Below are 22,819 nucleotides of genomic sequence, written 5' to 3' on the forward strand. Positions count from 1 at the left end.
AGAAGAGACAGTAAAGTGGATAGGAGGCAAGAGGGACAAAGTAGTTTCATGAAAGACTAGAGAGAATAGAGTATCTAGGAGAAGATGGTCTTCAACAGAGTTAAAGGCTGCAGAGGAATTCAAGAGGATCAGGACTGAAAAAAGACTAATAGACAGCAATTCTGCAATCACTGTCAATCTTGATTAAAGCAACTTCAACTGTGGGATGGAATTGGAACTCAGACAACAAGTAGTTAAAAAATGAGGGAGATGAAGGGGTACGGAGGAATTTATTGTTGACTACTTTCTCAATTATTTTGATTGCAAAATGGAGGAGAGATAAAGGATTGTAGCAATTGAGATGTTGTTTTTTTTTTTATATAAGGAAACTCAGTTATGTTTATAGGCAGTAGGATAACAGTAAGAAAGGGAAGACCGAAAGTATAAGATGACACAGTGGGAATAAGCAGAAATAGAAATCTTCTTCCTCCAAGTCTTTGCACTATTTCCTATCTCTTGGAATTCCTGATTTCTATAAAGACTCAGTTCAATTTCTGTAGAAGGCCTTTCCTGATCCCCTCAGCTGCTAACGCATATAGATAGATCGATAAATAGGTAGATAGATAGATAGATGATAGATAGAAAAACACACATATATACATATAGAAGTGTGTATGTATACACACGTACATATATACATTTCTGTACATGTATTTAAATTTACTGTCCATGCATCATGCATGTGCACACACATATTAGCATGTTGGTGTATGAATGAATACATGTATGAAAAATATTTGTTGCATTCTTGCTATATAACAGTCACTGTGATAAGGGTGGGGGGACACAAACAAAAAAAAGCTTATTTTGTGATTCCCACCCACCCCCCATTGTAGTGTAACGTCCTAAAGTGTAGGGACTGCCATTTTAATCTTTCTATGCCACATACTTGGCATTTTACCCAGCAAAACAAAGCAGGTGTTTAATAAATGATTTTCAATTGATTAATATCTTCTACTTAATGTTTCTATGCACTTGTTCCCTCTGTAAAATGTTAAGTCCTGGAGACCTAGTCGGCTTTTTTGGGTGTCTATGTCACCAGTATCCATCACAAAGTGGCTGAACTTTCCTTGCATGGATGAATAATGTACCCTCTTTATGATACGTTCTTTTTAGATGCACATGGGGCATTAAGAAATGTTCAACAGGAAATCAATGTTGTGTGCCTGGAGCTTAGGAGAGAGAATATTTCTGAGAATTATCTGAATTAAAAATGATAATTGTATCTATGGAAGCTGATGAGCTTACTAAAATAAAGATGGGGTAGAGGTAGGCGAGAAAAGGACCAAAGAAGGGTGGCTAGGTGGCACAGTGAATAGAGCACCAGCCCTGGAGTCAGGAGAACCTGAGTTCAAATCCAGGTTCAGATGCTTCACACTTACTAGCCGTGTGACCTTGGGCAAGTCACTTAACCCCAATTCCCTGCCCTCTCCCCTCCAAAAAGCAAAAAAAGAAAAAGAAAAAAGAACACGAACAGCAGTACATCATCACATAGGGGACATCGACAGATGTGCCTTGAAAGGCCATACATACGGGCTATTAACTGGAAGACTGGAGGAAGACAGAGGTTATGCTGCATCTGGGAATCTATAGACCTTTAAATCATACTATTCTTTCTCTTAACCTCCACATGCATATATGTGCACACATAGAAATATACCCTAAGATTTAAAGGTGTTAAGCATCAATTATTTCATAGTGATGCTGTGATGTTGTAAATAATGCAGCACATTTCCATTGCCAGAGACACTGAGAATATTGAAGAGATGAATGGTGTATTTAAGGAGACTATAATACATGGGCAGAAGTGGCTTAGTTGTGGTGCGATAGATTATCATTTACACAATGTATAATCAGTTTTGTAGGTGGTTAGTCACTATAAAGGAACAAGAAATAGCATGTAGGCAGCACAAGTGTTAACATTTGTACCACCTCTATGCTAAAGGTCTAAGAAGGTCACAGCATGCTGAGCAGATCCTCTTGGAAGATTTATGGGAGTGATTGAGCAGGAACCTTATGCGGATGGTAGATGATTGGGCAAGAATCAGAAGACGATGCTGCATAATCTCCAAGAGTTTTAGGGAGTAGGAAAATGAGTGTGATTACAATAAAATGATGTATTGAAGAATGGCCAAGGCTCTTTGCTAGCCACATGGGGGAGGAGAGAAAAAAAAATATGCTATATTTATTCTCAAAGAGGTTAAGATCAAATAGAACTATATGTTTTATAATAATATCTCATTAATTATGTGGATAATGGACAAATTGATAGTGCAAGAGTAAATCTACCTTAAGGGAAAAGAGATTGAACTGAAAGTCAGTTCCTCTACAGCAGGAGGACTTAACCACAGCTTCCTTCACAACAAATATTATTAATTGAATGAAATGCTCATTAATGTCTTTTCCAGCTATTGGGATCATTTCTTCAATAGATGATTCTGCTTTGTACATCCAATCATCTTTCTTATCAGGGATGTTTTTAATCATTCCTTGTTCTCCGAATATATATTATAATGTATATTCTCCTTCTGGGGTCATTACGTCTTTGAGAGTTCAGAATTAGGCCTTCAAAAGTAGTAAACAACCTTCATAGCTAGAAATTATCTGTGGGCAGATCAAAGATTGAGATTAGATTAAATTAACAATGAAATAATATTTTTATGATCATTTTGGCAAATCAGTACTTCATTTGTTGTTGATTGCAGAAAACAGAGGCACACAGTAGGGTATAATTTTTAGAAAGTGTTGAAATTTGCATTCATTACAGTTGCAGTGGCTAATCAAGAACTTTCCAATTAAAAGCCCACTTCAGTTACATTTTCATCAACTACGAGAACATTCTATAGTGATGATCCAAAAAGGCAGGCTGTACTCAAGCACAGGAGCTGTCAATTACAAAATGGGCTCTGAACTCCCTGGAGGTGTTGAGTGAGATCTCGTGTACAGGGAGCCGTCCTGATTTTCCTTTATTTCTGATGTCACAGTAGAAGGGGAAAGCAGGACAAGAAATTGGCAGAGCATGGGGCAAACCCAGAGAGGGATTGCTGTGCATTGTGCATCCAGGCTTCGTGGAGTTAAAAGGGAATCCTCAATTTTTGAGTTAGATTTATAAAAAAAGAAAAGAAACCTCTTCACAGAGAGAATGGCATGACACAAAGGGCACAGAACATAGAAGGAAGTCATAGGTTCAAATCCTCCTTCAAGCATTGAAGGCTGTGTAATCCTACCCCAAATATCCCACCTGTATGCCTCAGCTTTCTCCTCTTTAAAATTTGGGACTGGGATCAAAGGCCTACTAAAGGTCCTCCAGCTCTCTTTGTGTGACACCATAACCCTTTAATTCCATCCAAATCCTCTTATGGAAACCATTGGCTTTTTATGGGCAACCTGACTGGAGCTTTAAGGAAGCAGTGCAAAGGGGGTTGTGTCAGAGGACACTGAAGATTCTAAGTGAAAAATTCCTGGGGCACAGTGAATAGCAGATGGCATGCCATCTCCTGGAAATGGCCAAGTTCCAGAAGTAACATGAGGGAATCCACCTTGAAAAGGGAGATTACAAGAAGCTTGGTGAGAAAAGGATAGCAGGGATTAATGAAGAATGGCTGTGAGGGTTTTAAGGGACATTACTATGAACAGGACACTCCCACCCTTACTCTAGAGCAGGTAATGATCCTACACACACCCAGTTTCCTCAAAGTGGGAAAACCTATATGGTGGTTCATTTATATGACTTCTGAGTGTGGAATCCATTCATCACACTTGGGGTCAGGAAGTCCTAGGTTCAAACTCGGCTAAGACATGTAATAGCTGTATGAGCCTAGGCAAGTTCCAACCCCCCCCCGCCCTTGGTGCAGTGACATTGACCTCTGGTCTTTTATGCAGAAGCCAAAGGATCTCTTGGTTTTGGCCATTTCCTCTGCTGCTTCCCCAAACCTGGAGCTCTCACTTATCATCTCTGGCTCCTCTTGTCCTTTAAGCCTCACCTTCTACAGAAAGTCTTTCTTACCCCTTAATTGCTTTGCTCTGCTTGTCATTCCCTAGGAGTCTTGTTCTTATGTGTTTGTCGTCTCTTCAGTTTGATTGTGAGATATCTGTGTGGAAGCACTCTCTATTGACTCTTTTATATGTCTAATGTTTAGCACAGTGCATGCCACATCAGAGATGCTTAAGAGAGGTCCACTGACTGACCACTATCCAGATCCTATTTTTTTCTCATCTGGGAAATAGGTTGGAGTCTAAGATCTTCCAGGTCCATTCCCAGTCTAAAATTATGATCCTGCAATCTCTTTCTACACACTTAGGAAATTTGCGCTTGTGATTTTTAAAATCATATTAAGCCTAAATTTTTATTTTTGCAATGCTTCCCTCCTGTTCTCAACCCTTCCATGGGAATGATGCACAAATTTATCCTTCTCACTGACATCTTTTCAAACACTTGAACACAGTCAAAATCTCGTCCCCTAAGTTTTCTCCAGGCAAATCATCCCTAGGTACTTCAACCAATCCTCCTATGATATACACTAGAAGTTCAAACATCATGTTATTCTTAAAGTGTCAAGAGAGCATAGGTCTTTAGATTGGGCCTGACAAAGTCACGGTCCAATGGATTGATACTTCCTTAGATCACACGAGCATTTAAAATTTTCTTTTTCATCTGTTTGTTTGATTTTTCAAACTAGAAATTAAACTGTGGCCTCAAATTGAGATAACCATACACTGATGCACACAATGAGCACAGTATCTGTCCTTAACATGCAGTACTTGAGAGAAATTCTAGGAATAGTGTGATGATGGTGGTTATAGATAGCTGGCATGGTGGATAGAGTCGGAAGGACTACTGTGCCTAGAGTTCAGAAGGTCCAAGTTCACTTCCCAACTGAGATCATTCTCAATTCATTTGTTTTTGAAGAGGCCCATTGACATCAAGGTGATGTCCTGACTTGTGTGCAAATTGAATTAAAGAGAGGTAAAGTTGCACAAAGTCATCAATCTCACACTCTCCTCCATATCATTGAAGTCCAGTGGATGGACAAAAGTTAAGATGGCTGGTGTTGACCCCAGATACAGTGAATGACCTTGGAATCTTTGATGTCTGACCAAGTTCTAAGTGCTCTACAGAGCCTGTTTCAACTTCTTTTTTTATTTTAACTTTTATTATTGAAATATTTTCATCCTATCCCTTTCAAAAACACCCCACCCATTCTCCTCCCCATCTTGCCCCCCAACAACCTTCCCTGCCCTTCTGTACTTTATTTCAAAATGCTGTGCTCAGTGACCATCCTGAGATGTGTTCATTGGGCAGCCTTATGAAGCCATTTGTGAAAGAAGTAGCAGCGTAAAGGAAGAAAGAACCTCTGTCCATGGCTACTGTAGGGCTTTGGCGACTAGCTCATAGGCCAACTCTATCTCCTCAGCATCTGGACAGGTAGAGGCAAATTCTTCTCTGGCATAAGCATTGCTCAGGTATCTTTGCACCCCTTGAAACTCCTCTGGGATAGAAAATCCCCGAAATTTTTTACATACAACCTGTACAATGTGGAGTTTGGGCAGTAGGTTGCAATCAGCCAATGTAAGTTCATCACCATCCAGAAACTTTCTGTGGGAGATACCTTCTTCTTCTGCACTTGTCTCATCAATCTCTTCGTGAAGTGGTGATATCAGATAGTTGTCAAGAACCTTCAGGGCTTTCAACAGCCCCTTCTCCAAGTTGGCATTGAGTGCTGGGTTTGAATTCTTGATGTAGGCAGAAAATTTGGGGAAGACATCTAAGCCAGCTGTGTTGGATTCTGGGTTCTTAGGTGCCAACTTGGGGTGCCTAGGGGGACTAAGCACCTCCTCCAGAAACTCTTCAATCTTGTTAGTGTCTGTGTGTACTTCAGTGTCATACAGTAAAAATGGGAGTTGACCTCCAGGACACAACTTCTGTACTGTCTCTGTTCTCCCCTTGGTGTCTACAGTGGTGACATTGAAGGTAACACCCTTAATCCAGAGTACCATGAAAAGTCTTTGGGAGAAGGGGCAGCTCCTAATCTTGGCACCCTCACTTCCAGCCTTGACGAATAACTCGACTTGTGCCTGCTCTTCAGCCATGGCTGCAACTGGGACCAGGAAGCAGCAGGCACTGAGGGCATTGGGAGGGGCCGGGGTTGGAGGGAAGGTGGGTTGTGAAGCTTGGGGAGTTTTTCCCCCAAATGTCGTGGGACTCCCCCTCTTAGCTCACCAGGAAGGACACACACACACACAAACACAAACACAAGTACCCTGTGTCAACTTCTTTCGTGGTTATTGGAACACATTGTTCTCATCTGCCCACTCTGCCAGAGGCAGTCTTCACATTTTTGGAGTAGACATCCTCCAAACTCACCAGTGCTTTTGAGACTTGGCAGTGATCCTCAACCTTGGTTGGCCCATCTGCTGAGATGGTTTTAACCAGGTGTGGCACTTTGAAAATTGAGTTGGCTGTATAACTCTGCATGCGTCACTTAACCTCTGTTTGTCTGAAGTTCCTCTTATGTAAAATGGAGATAACAAGAGTTTTGTTTGAGGATAAAATTAGATAATACTTATAAAGATTTTTTTTCAATAAAGCACTAGATCATCATCATCATCATCATCATCATCATCATGTGTTGGGGATGGTGTGAGTGGCAGTGAAGAAATTAAAGCTATCTATTGCCATATTCAAAAGTGCTCTAAATCACTATTGATTAGAAAAATACCAATCAAAACAACTCTGGGGTACCCATGTCACATCTATCAGATGGTCTAATATTATACAAAAGGATAATGGTAAATGTTGGAGAAAATGTGTGACAACTGGAACACCAATGCATTGTTGGTAGAGTTGTGAACTGATAAAAACATTCTGGAGAGCAATTTGGAACTATGCCAGAAGGGCATTCAAACTATGTGTAACTTTTAATCCAGCAATAATACTACTAGGTCAGTACTCCAAAGAGATCATAACAAGGGAAAAGGGCCCACATATACAAAAATATTTACGGTAGCTCTTTTCATGATGACAAAGAATTGGAAATTGAGGGGGTAACCACCAGCTGGGGAATAGCTGAATACATTATCAGGTAAGAATGTAATGGAATTCTCTTGTACTATAAGAAATGATGAGCAGGCAGACTTCAGAAAAACCTGGAAAGACTTGAATGAAGTGATGCTAAATGAAGTGAGCAGAAGCAGAACACTGTATACAGTAACAGCTGTGACGGATGATGACTGAATTTAAAACTTCAATCTTCTTAGCAACACAAGTATCCATGACAACTCTGAAAGCATCATCCTAGAAAATCCTATTTACATTCAGAGAAAGAACTATGGAGCATGAAGACTGAAGTGTATTATTTTCTCTCTTTTTGATTTTTCTTTTCTTCCTACTTTTTCCCCCTTTTCTTCTGCTTCTTCTTTCACAACCTGACTAATGGGGAAATATGTTTAATATGATTGTACATGTATAGGCTATATCAAATTACAATCTTGGGAGGGGGGAGGGGAGAGAGGGTGTACTGTAACACCAAGGAAAGGCAACTTCCCAAGGTTCAGAATACCAGCATAGCTGCTCTCCATTTTATTCAGTGACAAACCAAGAACAGAGAAGGTCAAAACATGACATCATTCAAAATACAGCATTTACTAAGGATGATTAAATAATCCCCAAGTACTACCCCACCCCAGGACCTTCCAATCATTCAATCAATTACAAAGTCCAGGTCTAAATACTTCTCCACCCCTAGGCTATACCTTCATTTAGTCCATCAAAAAGCCCCTCTTCTCAAATGGAGATTAGTTTCCAAACATAAGTAAAATACATTCATTTGCTCAACCATAGAATACAAAAAGGTCAAAAGTTCCCCACCCCTGGATCACAACTGAATCTACCCCAGAGTTACATCAAGTTTAAGCACAGCACTTAATACCCAAATGGAGGTCTTTTCTTCATCTTGACACTAGGCAAGTTCTCAGCAATCTTAGATCCTGGGGACACAAGGCTGAGCAAGGCCACAAGATACATTGCCAGTCTCTTCACGAATTCATCCTCTGTCTGTAGAATAGTCCTAGAACCCCTGAAAACATTAGCAAAACCCTCTCCCAGGATTTCTGTAAACATACAACAAGAAAATCCTTCTTCAAGGCTTCTGAACCAACAGAAAGGTTCCCAGACCCCTGCAACAACAGCACTGTCCTTCACCAGTGGACAGTATTCACTCTGTCTACAGGACAGTCTCCAGACCCCTGCAACAACAGCACTGTCCTTCACCAGTGGACAGTATTCACTCTCTGTCTGCAGGACAGTCTCAGGGCTTCTTAACCAAAAGCCAGGTTCCAGGACTTCTTCAACAAAAGGACTGTCTTTCACCAGTGGACAAATCTGGCAAAACAACATCAAAACAGACAGACAAAGTACCAGCAAAACAGTCATGTCTCCTCAGTCCTTGGCAGCTCAGGGAGCAGGTCTCAAACGTCCCCCAGCAATTCTCTCAGTCTCTCTCCCTGCCTCCACGAGGTGCTCTTCCAAAAAGTTCCTCTGCCTCTCTCTTGTCTCTCCAAATCTAAGTCACCAGCTCCTCCCATTTCAAGACTTTCTTTTCACATCAACAAGTCCATCCCACAGGTGGGATTAACAAGCTCTGGGTTTTAACACAATCAGTTTGAAAACCAAGCCAATACAGGGGAATCTTTAATTGCCATTACTATCACAGAGGGAGAAAAAAAATGGATCTCAAAATCTTATGAGTGAATGTTGAAAACCATCTTTATATGTAATTGGGAGAAAAATAAATATTAGTAAGTGGGGAAAAATTTTAAAAAATAAAAACTTTTTTTGAATTTCAAATGCTTTATTAACTTCTGATTTACATCATTCATTTCCGCCAGATTTTGAGATGCAAATTTTCTCCCCATTTTTTCCCCTACCCACCTCCCCAAAATAGCAGTCCCACAGGATATACCCTTCTCCAATCTGCTCTCTCCCATATTTTCTGCCATACCCCTTTTGACTTTTCCAGTGGATCTCCATGGCCCAGTGCCTAAATATCTTATTTCCCAATTACATGTAAAATAGTATTAATAATTCTCTTCTCTTCTCTTCTCTCTCTCTGTATAAAACTTTGAATTCCAGAATCATTCCCTTCCTCCCTTGTCACCCACCCTTACTGGGAAGATAAGAAGTTCAGTATAGGTTGTACATGTGTGGCTAATGCAAAACAATAACATAGTAGATATATTGTAAAAGACTGACTATACTTCCCTCCCTCCTATCCCACCTCCCACTTGTTCTATTCTATGCTTTGATCCCCACACTTTTCAAAAGTGGGTGCTTCCAACTTCCCTTCCCCCCCCAGCCTTCCCTCCCTTCCATCATCCCCCCTTACATCCCCTTCCCCCCCTCCTCTCCTGGAGGGTGAGACATCCTATTGAGTGTGTATTTCATTCCCTCCTTAAGTCCAATTCAATGGGAATAAGGTTGAACCATTCCCTTTTGCCTTCCAATTCTTCCCCCCCCATTGTAATCATTTTCCCTTGCCTCTTCTATATGAGATTGTTTACCGCATTATGTCTCTCCCAATCTCCTCTCATTATATTCCTCTCTAACCTCTTAATTTCACCTTTTAAGTATCATCACTTCCTGTTAAATTGGTCCTTTCACATATGTATTCATATGCCCATATACCCTCATACATAGACATATATATTTCTATTACATTCAACTAGTGAGAAAAGTTTCATAAGTTACAATTATTGTTTTTCCATGAAGGAATATTAATAGTTCAACTTTGTTAAGTTCCTTATGATTTTTTTTCCCTGTTTACCTTCTCATGCTTCTCTGGCTTCTTGTATCTGAAAGTCAAATATTCTATTCAACTCTGGATTTTTTCAGCAAGAATGCTTGAAAGTCCTCTATTCCACTGAATGACCATTTTTTTTTTCCCTGAAAATTTTCCCCTGAAATATGATACTCAGTTTCGCTGTGTAGGGGACTCTTGGTTTTAATCTCAGCTCCTTTGACCTCCAGAGTATCATATTCAAAGCCCTTCAATCCCTCAGTGTAGAAGCTGACAGATCCTGGGTTATGCTTATTGTGTTTCCACAATATTCAAATTGTTTCTTCCTGGCTTTTTGTGATATTCTCTCTTTAATCTGGGAATTCCAGAACCTGGCTATAATATTCCTGGGACTTTTCTTTTCGGGATCTTTTTCAGGAGGTGATTGGTGGATTCTTTCAACCTCTATTTTGCCCTCTGCTTTTAAACATCAGGGCAGTTTTTCAGTTTTCTTTGAGAACTTCCTGGAGGATAATTATTAGATTCTTACTTTGATCATGGCTATCAGGTAGTCCAATAATTTTTAAATTATCTCTCCTGTATCTATTTTCCAGGTCAGTGGTTTTCCCCATGAGATATTTCACATTGCCTTCTATTCTTTCATTTGTTTGGATCTGTTTAACAGCATTTTGATTTCTCATAAAGTCATTTGCTTCCATTTGCTCCAATATAATTCTGAAGCAATGATTCTCCTCATTGAGCTTTAGAGATTCTTTTTCCATATGGCAAATTTGGCTTTTTAAGGCATTCTTCTCTTCATTGCCTTTTTGAGCCTCCTTTGCCATTTGAGTCAGTCTGTTTTTTAAAGTATTATCTTCTTCAGTCAGGCTGTTGACTCTCATTTCATAATTTTCTTGCATTGTTCTCATTTCTCTTCCCAATTTTTCCTCCACTCCTCTTATCTGCTTCTTAAGGTCTTCTATGGCATGTAACCAGCTCGTATTTTCCTTTGAAGCTTTTGGTGCAGCAGTTCTGACTTCACTGTCTTCCTCCTTTTCCATGCTTTGTTCCTCTTTGTCCCCAAAATAGGAGTCTAATGTTGGAATCTTCTATCTGCTTTGTTTCCTTTGCCTGGTTATGTTGCCCCTCAGTCACTTGACCCTTGGGCTTTATGCCACAGTAGGACTCTGCCACCAGACAGGGGAGCTCTCGTCCCAAATGCTGGGGTTTTCTCAGCTGCCAGAGGTATTATATCGGTGCCCTTTCTGAGGTCTTCACATGCTCTGGCAAGCTGCACACACACCCCAGGACCTCCACCCTACACTGCAATCCAGCTCCAAGAAGGTTAAAGCAAGAGTCTTTACACCTTAGACTGGTGCTTGCTCCCCCTACACTCTGCAGGCCAGGAGCTGAAGCTGCCACATCAAAATGGCTGGATGTGTGGGCATCTCAGTTGCTTCTCTCCCCAGGGACAAAAGCCATGCATTTCCATTTACTGGGTCCCAAAGTCCAGACTGCACTGACCTCTCACTTTGTCTTTTGCATCTATGTGTTGATAAATCTGGAAATGGCCACAGCTGTTGCTGCTGATCTGGAATCATTCCAACCAGAGGGTGGTCAGGCCTGCCCTGTGGCTAAAGCCTTTGGGTGGGGCTAGGCTTGGTTCCCAGAGCACTGTGCTGGCTGATTCCTGCTGGCCTGATTCCTGCAGGCCTGCTGGGCTCTCCTCAGCAGTTGGTTAGCTTCTCTGTGTCATTTTGTGGGTTCTGCAACTCCAAAGTTTGTTCAGAGTCCCCTTTTTACATGGATTGGGGAAGGTGGAAACCGGAGCCATAGGGAGGTCCTGCTCCTACTTTGCCATCTTTAAGAAAATCTTTAAAAAGTAATAAAGACTATAGATAAGACACATTGCTCTGCACTGAGGGGAATGGCATAAAATTACTCACATGGTAAAAGATTGACAGATGTGAAGGGAAGCACTATGTTGAAAGAGATGTCAGGTGGACTGGAATGAAGCTGCCTTGCCTAGAATATCAGGATAAGAAATTTAGATAATCATCCACTAGATAATGAATTATGGAAGGACTTTTTCATTATTATCAAGGAGAAAATCAAGATCATGTTCTACCACAAGTACAGGGAAAGTCCTTTCATTAATGAATTTAGGAACCAACAACTAGAGGCAGAGAAGAAACCTAGAAAACTAGTTTTGGTGTAAAAGTGAAAAGTAACAAGAAAGCAGAATTTTGGAATTGAAAGATCACATCAATAAGTCTTTTTTTTTTAGAGTGGACATTCATATCACTTGGCAAATGATTAAACACGGTGAACAAGTGAAAAAAAAATGATGAGCCATAAGAAGACAATGCGGTCTTTAGTCAGTGGAAGTCAGTACCTTCTCTTCCATTTAGAGAACTAGGAAGTCACTGAAGGCAGTGAATAAATACAGTGAATGGATAATCAAATAAAATTTAGACTGAAAAAAGGAAAAGCATCCTGGATTGCCCTTGGGAAATTATGCAATGAAATTATTTGTGTTAAATATGTTTCAAGCAAAGCCCATACAGTTAAAGTTGAGGTTTTTTTTTTTTTTTTTAGTTTTATTCTCTGTCTACAGGTAAGAAGATAGCAGCTTCTGTAGAGGTAGAGTGAACCAAAAAGCAATGGACAGATGGATGTTCACCATGAGTAGGCTTTATTTTATCATAAAATCAATAAAAAATTGTCAAGGTCAAAAACTGTAATGTATGCCATCAGAGAGGTAGTTCTTTGAAAAGGGAGGTAAGTTAATTGTATTCCACCAGCATAGGATAACTAATGGATGGTCAGCAATATAAATGGATGACCACTCAATGTGAAGAGAAATTCAGTAAGGCCCCTGGTGTATTGAGTGGAACTTAGGGAGAGAATTTGGAAGAGGACAATTGGGAGAGTCACAAAGAATGAGAATACATGGATTGCTTATGAAAGACACCAATAAAGAACGTTCCCACATGAATGAGATGGAGAGCCATGAGATGCTAGTCAAATCATATCTCATGGGTAATTTGTCTCCATATAGTAGGCAGGCTCCAAGTGTTCTTCCCCTGTAATATTCCTAGCAAATGAGACTTCCTGTAAGTACTTGACTTTAGGAACACTTAATATGGATATCTTTCTTCCACTTAGTTTTTGAAATGCAATAGCTATGCTAGATGAACATATTTCTTGGGAGATTTTTTTTATAAAATGTCAACTTGACAAGAAAAATTTTGGCCCCTTCTTATAATTCAAATAGGAAGCTTATTAGAGAGGATGAGAAAACCCATATGTGATGTGTGTTATCATTTACAGGAAACAATGAATTGGCACAGACAACAGAAAAGTGGGATATGTGTAAGGCAAGTTTATTCTTAATTTCTTTGAATGTCTTGATTCTGGGGCACAGATGAACATTTTTTAATGAGCCTGATTTTCTGTTCTGAGTTAGAGAGGGTACAAAATGCCTGTATAAGCAGAGGGTAGACCGTGCTTCATCAGATCTCCTTTTTTCACTTGAGTCTCTGGCACTTAGATTCAGAGACTTTGGGCATCTCATGTAAACTCCAGTGTATGGGAGACAATGAAAATATAACACAGAAAGTGAGATTGGAATTGAGAGTTGAGGGGAGTCAAGGAAGCTAGGAGTCAGAGATGAGGAGGGAAAGCATGTCAGGTTTGAGAGATAGTTTAAGGAATTGTCCAAAGTGGAGAGACCGAATATCTTGTTTGCGGAAGAGAAAGGAGGCTGGTGCCACTGGCTAAAAAGGCACTTGGAGATCTGGGGGAACATGGGGGCTGCTGGAAGGATGGGAAGGGTGTGCAAAAAAGTGCTTTGGATACGCAAAAGAAGATTTTAGATTTGACCCTGGAGGTGATAGGAGCCATTGGATTTATTACATAAAGAGACTAAATGATCAGACCTTTACTTTAGTTAAAATAAACTCTTTGGCAACTGAATGGCAGATGAATTAAAATGGGAATAGACTTGTGGCAGGCAGAGCAATGAACAAGTTATTAAAATAATCCAGGAATAAGGAGATGAGGGTCTGTATTTAGTATCTGAAGAGAGAAGGGTCTTTATAATATGTCACAAAAAGTGAAATCATCGGTCTTTGGCAAAAGACAAGTTATGGGGACAAGAGGTGAGAAATACTGAGGAGAACAGCAAGGAAGAAAGCCTGGATTAAAATTAATTAAAAAAAATTAAAGGGGTGAGAATTTTGGTGAAATAGATGGTAAGTTCTATTTGGGATCTATTATGTTTAAGGTCTACACAATTTCCAATCTTTGTTGTATAATGAGGAGTTGGAAGTAAGAGCCTAAGTACATTGGAGAATTATCTGCATAGGGAGGATCATTCAGTATATAAGGGCTATTTACAAAACCAAGTGAAAGAAGAAAGGAGGGCTTCAGTGAGAGGCCTATGGGACACCCCTGGTTAGTGGCCATGATCTGAATGAAGATAAAACAGAGGAAACTGATGACTGGTCAGATACAGACAAGAAGGACTTTTGAGAGTAATGTTCCAAACACCTCAGTAAGAGTATCAAGGAAATAGGGTGATCAGTAGCATGAAAGGTTACAGAGATGTCTAGAAAAATGAGAACTGAGAAAGTACCATTGGATTTCGCAATGAAGAGATCTCTGGTAAATTTGGGGAGAAGGAGGAAGACGGTAGAAAGCCCAGGAGAGATGGAGGGGAGAAGGACTGGAGGCACCCGCTGTGGATGCTCTTCTCCAAGAGGCACCCGCTGTGGATGCTCTTCTCCAAGAGTTTGGCTACAAAAGAAAGAAGGGATATGAGATGATAGTGGGGATGGGAGGATCAAGGTAGGATTTTCTGAGGATAAGAATGTATGGGAATGTGTTTATGTATTAGGAAAGCAGCTTGCTGACAGGGAGAAAGTGAAGATAAATGAAAAAACGGGGATTGAGGGGGCAGTACGCTGTGTGAGATGTATCTGGGTGCAGGGAGATAAGCAGAAGAGAAGAGGGAGGGCTGTGGATGGGGACAATTATTCCCTCTAGGAAAACATGAGGAAAGCTTTTAGCTGAGATGGTTGGGGACAGGGAGCCATGGGACATTGGAGGAGGTGTGGGAAAAGTTTCAAAGAACTGTTTTGGGGAGAGGGATGTGGAGTCAATCAGGGAGTCCCGATAGGATGGCCCAGTTGCAGCGAAAGGTCAGTTAATCTGATATTCTCCTCCTCCTCCTCTTCCTGCTGCTGCTGCTGGTCTTCCTATTACAAATATCATCCTGTGTTACAAAACAATGAACTATAGAGGGCATCTTAGTGAAACTCTAGTTGACTGCTAACTCAAAAGTTGTCAGCACTGTGATATGTCAGACAAACAATTAAAAAAAAAGCAAGGAAAGACTGCTGTGATCTTCAGCTTTACTGAGAGAGGCTTCCAGGCATAAGCAGGCAGTAATCCCACTGTATTCTGGCCTGATCAGACCATATTGCAGATATATGTCGGCTTCAATAGGATACAGTTTAGGAACAGTATCAATAAACTGGAAATCCTGGAGAAAGTCAACTTAGAACAGTGAGGGGTCAGAAGACCATGTCATGATAGATGTGCTTGAAGGAGCTCAGAATATTGAACCTGTAGAAGAGAAAGCTTAGGGGGCAACATGATAGCTGTCCTCAATGGTTTGAAGGGGTGTCAAGTAGAACAATCAGACTTCTACTTTACCTCAGATGTCAAAGGTTGGAGTAAAAGGTGAATGGTGCTTAGAAGCAGAATGGAGATTCACTAGAGAAAAGAAAACTTTCCTAACAGAGCTTCCTAGATACATAATAGGCTCCCTCTGATGGTAGTGACACAATGGGAATCTTTAAGCAAATTATAAAGAAAAGATAATTTGAGTGTTTGGTAGTAAGAGGGATTGATGCTGATTTACTGATTAGACTCAATGGTTTCTGAGGTCCCTTCCTTCCAAGTCTGAAAAGAGAGGGAGGGAGGGAGAGTGGGAGGGCAAGAGGGATAGAGACAGAGAGAGAGAGAGAGAGACAGAGACAGAGAGAGAGACAGAGAGACAGAGAGAGACAGAGAGAGACAGAGACAGAGACAGAGAGAGACAGAGAGACAGAGACAGAAAGACAGAGACAGAGAGAGAGACAGAGAGACAGAGAGACAGAGACTGAGAGAGACAGAGTCAGAGACAGAGAGAGAAGGAGGGAAAGAGAAAAAAGAGGGAGAGAGAGATGAAGGGAGGGATAGAGATGGGAGAACAGAGATTTGTGGATTGAAGAAATGAAACTGAGTTCAAGAAACTTCTTAGACCAGTACATATGGAAGTAAAAAAAGTAATTACAAGATATGTGTTATAATGAAAGAATTTTTATCTCATGTCCACGAGTAACAGGGTTTCACTCGCAAGAAGTTGAAATGAAAGGTGTGGCATCATGAGCTTTCCATCTGCTTCGATCTTACTTCTCTTTCATGAATGGACATCAATTAGATGCCACACATAGCTTGGCACAGACTCAGTCTGAAGGCTTTCACACAAGGTGAGGTTAATCTGTTTTTGTTTGTTTTTCTTATTCGGCTTGGTATTGGTGGGGGAGCCTCTAGAATGTACCATATACACCATATAACGTTGAATCCTAACTTTCCTTAAAAATGAGTGCTTTTCTTTCTTTTTGGTCTTTATTTTCTTTCACAACATGACTAATATGGAAATATATTTTGCATTGCTGCACATGTATAACCTGTGTCAAATTGCTTGCTTTCTCACTAAGGGGGAAGGGGACAAAGGGAGAAAATTGGGAGTTCAAAGTTTTAAGAAATGAATATCAAAATTCTTTTTGTATATAAATTGGAAAAATAAAATATTTTTTTAAATGTTGTAAAATAAAACTGAACCTAATCAAGATGGACATGCTTCATTTTCCTTTTTTCCATGTACTTTGATCTTCAAGATTTGTCTAAAAATAATACCTCATATGTCAGTGTTTGGTTTCTCCTACAAGTATCATGAAATTCATGTCCTCATATCCTCTTGATTTTAATAAATTAACTTATTAATCTTCAGGCATTTTGTGCTTTTTTCTAGATGGTTGCCTCATTCTTCTCTCATGGTTAGCATGTAGTTCACTGAGCTCATCAAGTTGGAATTATTTTAAAGAGGTACAATTAATACCTTCTGCTTTTCAGTGTCACTTAAGAACAAATCTGATATTTCATCCTGTCGATAACAGCTTTGCCCTGGGATCCTCTTTTTGGCCTTTGAGAACACGTGCTTGCCATTTGTATGCATTATCAAATGCTTCTGATCCCCTAACGTATATTTGCCTTTTATGAAATATAGTCTCAGTTCCTAAAAGGTTTTATGTGAAGATGAGATAGAGATAAGAGATGTGACTTCATTTCTTACTTGGAATTCTGAAAAGAAACTCTCTGTAACACCGCTATGATGTATAGTCTACACAAGTAATACCACTATGATATATAAAACATCGTATATATGAGTTGCTAAATGTACTGCAATATTATATGAAATCCAATCATCAGGTATCTACCACATGGCAAAGAATTGGAAATTGTGGGGATGCCCATAAATGGCTGGATAAGTTATGACATATGAATGCAATGGAATACTACTGTGCTATAAGAAATGAGGTGCAGGTGAACCTGGACTAAAACCAGGAGAATATCATCGACAGGAAAAGCAACATTGTGTGATGATCAACTATGAAAGACTTGGCTCTTCTCAGTGTTGTAGTAATCCAAGACAATTCCAAAAGACTCATGATGGAAAATGCTATTCACATGCAGAGAAAGAAGAACTATGGAGTCTAAATGCACAATGGAACATACGATTATCACCTATTTTAAAAAAAAATCTTTCTCATGATTTTCCTCTTTTGTTCTGATTCTTCCTTCACAACATGCCTTATGTGTAAATATGTTCAATATGATCCTACATTTATAACATGTATCAGATTGCTTGCTGTCTTGGGGGAAGGGAATTGAGGGAAGGCGACAAATTCTGGGAGTCAAAATTTCACAAAATTGAATGTTAAAACTGTATTTACATGTGGTTGGCGGAAAATCCTATGAAGAAGTGGGTCGTGTAGTATCTACCATTTACCATGCACTGGGCTAAGTTCTCAATTGAATAAAATGGATAAAGTGATCCCCAGTCTCAAGATTTCTCAGTGTAATGGGTGAGACAACATACCACACAAGCACCTGCATCTAAACAAAATACATACAAAATGAATTGGAGATAATCAACAGAGGGAAGGTAGCAAGGAAGATGAAGAGAGATGGAGAAAGACTTCTTACAAAAGTTGAACTCTTATATGGGACTTAAAGGAAGCCAGCAGATAGAGATGAGGAGGTGGAAAATTTTAGAAGTGGGGGATAGCCAAGGAAAATTCCAAAAATGAATGGAGACAGTGTCTTTTTAAAGGGATAAGCACTATTCTCGTGTCACTGGATTTTAGAACACATATGAGGATCAGGGAGGGAAAGTGGATAATTTGCAACAAGACTAGAAAGGTGAGAGGTCAAGGTCACACAACCAATATATGTCACAAGTGGGTGATTGATTCAAGTATGTATGTGTGCATATACATATATGAGTAAATGATATATGCAAGTATACAGACACACCTAGAGATAGAAAAAGAGACAGAGACTGAGAAAACCAGCAAAAATGAGAAAAAAGACACAGAAATAGGATATTGAGATTACTAGATCTTTGACTTTTTCCTATTTCAGGAAATATTGTAAAATATTCAATTAGGTGTTATTATATATGCATGTATAACCATATATGCACCTGTGTATGAAGGAAATATATCCATATATGCATATACATGTGTCTATGTATGTATGCATGTGTGACATGTTTGGTGTGTATGAAAGGAAAGGAAAATTTTGTTATATCTTAAAACATAGAAATATCACACACACACATGTACACATGTAGCATTTTCCTCTCCATTCTTTAAACACATAAGTACATGTTGTTTCTATACATGTAGCTCTAGATAGCTTGCTCAAAGATTCTGTTGCTGCAGCTCCTTAAAACACATGAAGGACTAGTAGGGAAGATGCTACAGAGACTTGACAAATAGAGCTTTCACAAAATTATTAATCAGAGTTCTATTGTAACAAAAAAAAAAAGATCTGACTTTCAGAACAGATATCTGTAAAATCACAAACTACTTCAGGACACAACAGAGTTCCAAGTGAGAGAAGAGTAAGAACATGCCTTTATCTCATTCATGGCTGAGGCAGTATTCCAAATCATAAAACTGAAGGGCACAACTGACCTTCCCAGTTATCCCTTCTGGTCATTTACACATGGACAATTCTTACTTATTTTGGTGACAGAATCTGGACAATTTCATAAGAGCTTGTGGAATCTTAAATTCCAGAACTATAATCAGTTAAACCATCTAACTTCTTTGGGTTTCCTGAGAGATAAACAGAAAAATAGGAATATAAAGCATGATTGATCTATTGATTGAGCAATAGATAGATCAAAGGATAGAAAAGGAAGGGAAATATCCTTTCTCCCTTTTCTATGGGGAATAAATCTATGTACCTGTGTCGATATGTTTGTGTTAAAAATACACATACATATGTATATATGCATATATTTCAATATATAGATATACAAATAAAAGTATATATATATATATACATATATGTGTGTGTTGCCCATATGTAAGAGAAAAGATAAAGTTCCCATTCATTCCTTATCATTTACCTGGATACTGAATACTCTTGGAGAAAAAAAGAAATCCTTCAAATGGCCATAATGTGATAATTCCTTTTGTAGACTGAGGAAGATTTCAAAAGTAAGCCTTAATGAATCATTAACAGAAAGAAAAAAAAAGGTTAAATAAACCAAGACCTATAATGCAATTACCTTTTAGAGAACATTTTATATAATTTGTCCCATGTAAGATTCAGAAAAAAGAAAGGGAGCCATAGGTATGGCAAACATATTTATCCATTTTGCTGATAAGGAAACTAAAATTCAAGGAATTCACATGACCCCTAAGCAGAGGAGGTACAATATAAAACCAGATTTTCTTTCCACTTTTAAGTCCAATTCTCTCTCTAATATGAAACTCAGTCTCTGTTTTGGGAGTCATTATGTTGGGAGCTTTAACATTCCTGTAATGTTTAGGGTAATTTCTCAACTACTAGGGAAAAATTGCACTGATATGTTTTGACCAATTTGAGATTGTGTCTAGAGACCTGGGTGATGGACATATTTGGAGTAAAACAATAGTTCAGAGTTGCAAATAAATGAATGAATGAATAAATAAATCAATACAATTTAAAAACACTGTCAACTTCTCCCACTATAATTTTAATGTTATAGTACAAAGTGTATGGAGTTGGAAACACCGGATGGCATAGCTATAATGTTAGAAACTTCTAGAAACTTCTAGAAATTACAAGGAAAATTTACATCAGTTCTTGTCACATGGACTGTTTGGGAGCTACCATTATGAAAATATTTTGATTCTCTAGGGATTGGTAGTTTACTAAGCATGGATTTTCCCTCCAATCACATCGATCATGGCTCTTCAAGGGGGTTCCCTCAAATGACCTCTGCGATTTCCAGGGAATAAAAGATTTTTCCCAAAATCCAACCTAGCTAGGCTAGCTCTTGGCAGCAGACATTTGGCCTACCACCAGCTGATATTCCAAGTCTTTCCAACTTGTCTAGACATCACAGTACTTCTGTTTTACAAGCCATGTCACGAGGAGTCATTGGAATAGTATTTTCATAGAAAATAATCAGCTACATGATATGGTGGGCAGAGCCCTGGGTCTGAAGTCAGAAAAAAACTCATCTCCTGAAGTTCACATCTGGTCTCAGACACTTACTAGCTATGTGATTCTGGACAAGTCACTTAACTCTGTTTATCTCAGTTTCTCTTGTAAAAGAATGAGCTCGAGAAGGAAATGGCAAACCATCTAATATTTTTGGCAAGAAAACCCCAAATAGGGTGGCAAAGAATCAGAAAGAATTGAAAAATGGCTGAACAACAAGAAAGTAAATACTTAAATAAGTAGAACCATAATAATGAAATGGAAGCACTTCCATCTGAAAACAAAGTAGCAGTGTCAGTGACTCAGAAGGCTGGCAGAGGATTGAAGGAAATCTGACTTCAGAGCCTTGTATAGAACCATGAGATAGTTCCTTAACCTTTCAGTGTCCTTTCAAAACTATATTTCTATCTGCATACATGCACACTATATATGTATGTATGCACATGCATGTGTACACACACATTTTAGGTGGATTACTTGTATTGGTGAACGGCATTTCCTTTCTTAGAGCTCTTCCTCCATGGGCCTTGACCAAAACAAAGCAAAAGAAAAAGTGAAAAAGCTTACTCCTGCCAAAAAGTCATTGAGCACCTACTCTTCAGCATTGTGGCAAAGTAGATAAAGAGCTGCATTTAGATTTAGAAAGCCTTAGAGTGAAGTCCCCACCTCCATTTTGGCATATACTGGCTGTGAGACTATGGGCAGGTTACTTACCTTATCAGTATTCTAAGCAACTGTACTGTAGGACTTTAGATTTTAGGGCCACCACATTGGTCAAGAAAGGTTCTCACCAGTTTCTATAACCAAAGTTATAGCCCCTTATAACAATGGAATTTCTGTGTCCCTCTCTATTATGTTAGGGCCACGGGGTGGAAACTCTCTTAAAAGACAATTAAGCAGGCTCTTATAGGAATTTCTTTTAAAACTTTGGTTCATTACCTTCATGGACCACTTCAAGATTTTCCAGCACTTAAATGACAAGGGGCAGCATAATAGAGTGGACACAAGAGCCAAGAAGCTTAAGTGCTAATGTTATTTAAGGTGCATGCAAGCTAGGTGACCCTAGAGACATGACAACATCTAGGCCTCATTTTGTTCACCTGTACATGGGGCTAATAACAAGTGCACTACAGAGTCAGCAGAGCTTACAGCATAGAAGGCCATCCTCAGGGTCACCCAGCACTAGCATCAACCTCTGACTCTGAGAAATAATGACATTGGGATGAGGAGAAGGTCCCAAGTCTCTGACAAATAAACTTCAGAAGAATGGTTAATTGGTCTTAGTATTGAGACTAGCTTTTCAGAGCTCATGTAACAATGAAATCGCAGGCCTAGTTCAAAATATGTGAAAGGTCGGTCAATGTATGAAAGAATGAAAGGGCAGTCAATCAACAAGCATGGATTAAGTGTCTCCTCTGGGTCAGGCTCTGGGTCCCTGTTCTTGGGGAGCATATAGTCCAATGTGGGAGAAAACATATACAAATATGGAGATTAGATAGATAGACAGACAGACAGGTAGATAGATAGATAGATAGATAGATAGATAGATAGATAGATAGATAGATAGATAGATAGTTATCTCAGAAAGATAAATCCCTCCCCTGTCTATCCTCCATGTAGGATTGACCTTTCTATAGTACAAATAGAAACCTTTCATCGCCCCCTTCTCATCAGCTTTGGCTCCCTTCCAGTAGTCACTATTTTCCCCTCTGTGGACAGCTAGATGACTCAGTGGATAGAGTAATGGGCTTGAAGTCAGGAAGACTCATCTTCCTGAGTTCAAATCTGGCCTCAGAAACCTACTAACTGTGTGACCCTGTGCAAGTCACTTACCCCTGTTTGTCTTAGTTCCTCAACTATAAAATGATATGAAGAAGAAAATCATAAATCACTCTAGTATATGACCCCAATGGGGTTGTGAAGAGAAGGACATCACTAAAATGACTAAACAGTAATAAAGTCCCCTCTTCTCCAAAGCCTTTGCTAATCCTTCTTACCTTCTGTCTGTCCTCTCCTCTGAGATGATCTCCAATTTATTACATATACATATATAAAACTTGTTGGCATATAGTCCACCCTTAGAGTATGAGCTCCCTGAGGGTAGAGACGGTTTTGACTTTGCTTTCCTTTAATCCTTCTTTTCAACAATAATGCTTAGCATAGGATCTAAC

At 39.3% G+C, this 22,819-nt stretch overlaps 1 pseudogene; it reads right to left on the bottom strand.

Moving 5' to 3' along the window:
* Positions 1 to 5,170: 5,170 nt before the first annotated feature.
* On the bottom strand, positions 5,171 to 6,300 carry LOC138165144 (chloride intracellular channel protein 1 pseudogene; annotated as a pseudogene).
* Positions 6,301 to 22,819: the final 16,519 nt, after the last annotated feature.

This window comes from Petaurus breviceps, unplaced genomic scaffold, assembly GCF_028583685.1.
Source record: "Petaurus breviceps papuanus isolate PSGF00001 unplaced genomic scaffold, PetGlider_PUasm1.0 208, whole genome shotgun sequence".
Classification (NCBI taxonomy): domain Eukaryota; kingdom Metazoa; phylum Chordata; class Mammalia; order Diprotodontia; family Petauridae; genus Petaurus; species Petaurus breviceps.